The sequence below is a fragment of the Galeopterus variegatus genome, unplaced genomic scaffold (genome assembly GCF_000696425.1).
Source record: "Galeopterus variegatus unplaced genomic scaffold, G_variegatus-3.0.2 Scaffold7040, whole genome shotgun sequence".
NCBI classification, from domain to species: domain Eukaryota; kingdom Metazoa; phylum Chordata; class Mammalia; order Dermoptera; family Cynocephalidae; genus Galeopterus; species Galeopterus variegatus.
The window spans coordinates 92,185-95,719 of NW_007733151.1; positions in this window are offsets into that span (position 1 = coordinate 92,185).

The following is a 3,535-nucleotide window of genomic DNA, read 5'->3' on the forward strand; positions in this document are numbered from 1 at the left end:
TATTTATTTAATACCTTCATTTTGTTCAAAAAGACAAATCATTCAAGGCAGCTTGGTCTGAATTTTTCATTAATAAACATGAAGTTAAAAATGCAAAAAAAAAAAAAAAGATTGAGGATTTTTGAGGCACAGGAAGGTATCTCGGACAAACAGAAGTGCATCAACAGGGACTTAGAAACACACTGCGTATCTGAGAAAAAGTGAATGGGTCCAGTGTGATTGGAGCACAGGGTGAAGAAAGCAGTGAATAAGGAGGCTCACAATGTAGGTTGACAAACACTTGTGGCAGAACTTTCATGGATGTCTTGAAGAGTTTCTGGGCAGATGTACTGGCATAAATTTCACAGTGGAGAAGTGGTAGAATCTGTATATTAGAAAATATAATTGGGGTGGAGGAGGGATATGCCCCCTAGGCTACGAGACCAGGTAGGTGTCTGGTGGCCTGAAACTGCCCTCTGGGACCTAGGATTGCTGCATGAGCTTGCCTCTGAACCAGGACTCATCTAAAGTAAATCTCCTTTCAGTCAAACCTACTCAAATATCAGCTAGAAAATGTCTGATATACCGATTCACATAATAGTGTTCATGTATTCATTATGGTAAAATTACAGTTATTTTCAAGAACATCCTTTTAGGCTGAGTTGAGTACCAGGGTAACTTCACAAAATCTATTAAAAAAAAATCTGAGAATATACTTTGTTGATACTGACATCAAGACATTTGAAAATGTCACCATTATTCTTATTGGGAAAATATAATAAAATTATTATTTTTTTTAATTGGGAAAGATGTAAGTTAAATGTTGTACTTTGTATACTAGCTATAATAACTTCTATTGCTTCTAGCATATTGACAACATTTAACCCTGAAGAATAAAAAATTAGGAAGAGATTTTAAAAATAGGTTCTTATTTTAAGTATTGTAGGCTGCTTGAATCAAAACAAACTGTCATCACTGTGAATAAAGATGGCTAATGACAGGAAAGAAATATGACTTGTAAAAGGAATTAAGAAGTACCGCAGAATTTGCACGGTTCTATAGCTTTTACATTAAAAATATACTGATGATGAATTGAGGTCAATATCTTATGTTTTATGTATTTGAAGTAGTTTATTTGCATAAATCAGAAGCTCTCAGTCTCTATATCTGCTAAAAATAAAATATAGTTCACTTCTACAAAGGATGAATCAACATGCTGTTTATGCACACAAGGTAGAATGGTTTTCTTCTCTAAAGTCAACACATAATATTGATATCAAAATCCAGAATAAGAGAGAAAATTCAAATTAAATTTAGCTCTCAGAAAGGGTCTAGATTTAGAGAAAAGATGTGCCAGACCTAATGTACATTTCACTAGCCTAGCTCTGGCTCTGGTTCTAAGAGCAATTAGCACTGGCTGGGGGTGGGGTGGGGGGGGTGGGCACAGGACGCTGAGTGAAGAGTTAGAAGCTTTTATAATAACTCAGGTGAGAGCCAGTGGAGGCTTGGACCAGAGAGTGTGTGCTGGTGGTTCTGAGAAGTAGTAAAAAATAGGAGGGTTTTTTTGAGGTAAATGTGGCTAGATTTTCTGATACATTAAATATACAATGTGGAAGAAAATAAACAATGAATCATTATTGAATGCATCTGCTTAAATTAAGAGAAATATTTCTTGGGGGGAATAATCTACAGTAGACACATTGCAAACAGGTTTTTTCCTAGGGGTCAAAATTAATAATCTTTTATTCTAAAGAGTGGATGAGATTTTTAAAAAAGAAGATAAGTAAACTCACTATTAACAGGAAAATGTGGACACAAAACTTTGACTTCTCTTGTTTCAAAATTCTATGTAATCCCGGGTTGATCAAAAATGATTTATCTTGGACGATGTACTAATGATAAGCAAAAGCTTCACGTATTAAACGTCAAACAGTTGATAATATTAAAAATAGTTGTATGTTATGATCCTGATTATAAACAGACATTTATTCTTTACGTTGATTTTAATGACTCATTCTTGTTAATTCAGTATTTCTTACTCGTTTCTTATTTGTTATTTATTTATTTATTTTTTAAGTTTTACTCTAAATTCCATTACCTAGTTCTTCCTTCATAATGTTATCTACTCATTTGACCTCATGGAATCTACTCCTCTTTTTGGTTTCCCGAAAATTCTTCTCAGTCTCCGTCAGGGTCTACTCCGTCTCTACTTTCAACCAAATGCTCTTGATCTTAGGGACTTTATTTGTGATTCTTCTGGTCCATAGTGACAAAGATTAAGTCCCTTTTATAAGCTAACATTTTTGCCAGTTTACTATATACACAAAGTTCTTCAAAAGTTTGTGGAAAAATAGGGATAAAAGATAATACTAATATTTGCATGAACTTTTTGATGTCATATTCCATTCTCAATAAATATCTGTTAAATAAACAAATCAGTGAACACAACAGTGATTCTCAAAAGGCATATGTAGGTGAGGTAAGGCCACACAAAACCTCTGCAAGTGCCTTTTTGAAACTATACTCAGATTTTGGGAAATCATGCGCTGCCATCTCACCCCAACCATTGTAGCCACTCATGAGATAAAAAGTAGGTTTACATTTATCCGTATGAGGGTGACTTGTCTATGAAATCTCTGACTGTAAGCTCTCATTTACTCTCAAGACTTCAACTAGCACTCATATGCTGAAGACATTCAAGTCTCCATTTCTAACCCTGACCCTCTCCTCAGTACCACACCTGCCCATCTATCAGTCTTCTGGACATCCTTAATAAAATTTTGATAGGAAGTTTCCAAGGTGATCTCCACCTCCTGATCCATTCACCCACGTGCAGTACCGTTCAGCATGGTTTTAGGATTGGTCTTGGTGATCATTAGCATATGGCAGAAGTGATGGCATGTCCTTTTTGAGAGGAGGTTATGAAAAAGACCAGGTTCTGTCTTGAGTTCTGTCTCCTCTCTCTTTGTCTGATCACTTGCTGTAGAGGAAGCCATGTTAGGAGCAGCCCTATTGAGAGACTGTGATGAGGAAGTGAAGCTTCTGGTTAATGGACAGGTGAGTGAGCCTGGAACTGATCCTACTTGAGAGGGTGCAGACCTGGCCCACAGCTTCACTTCAAGTTCATGAAAGACTCTGAGGTCACTCTCCTAAGCCATTCCTGGATTCCTGATCCTCATAAAACGTGTGAATTAATAAATGTTTGTTGCTAAGATTTGGAATAATTTGTATGTCACAATGGATAATACAGTATCTAACACTTAAAGTAGCTAAAGCTAAAATTATTCTGTTGATCCTTAAACCTACTTTTTTCCCCACATTTTCTACACTGGTCGGTGGTGCTACCATTAGCTCTGTGTCTCAAAACCATCATAAAATTTTCTTTCCCTCAAGTTACCATATTTTCTTAGGCTCCAAGTACACTAAATTTCTCCTCTATCCCCCTCTCCCCCTTTAAATCTCCTTATCCTCTCTGCCATTGCCTTAATGCTCAGGACTGAACCATTTGATATGCCATTTTTTCCCCTTTTCAAAACTTTTGTTCTGAGATAATTGT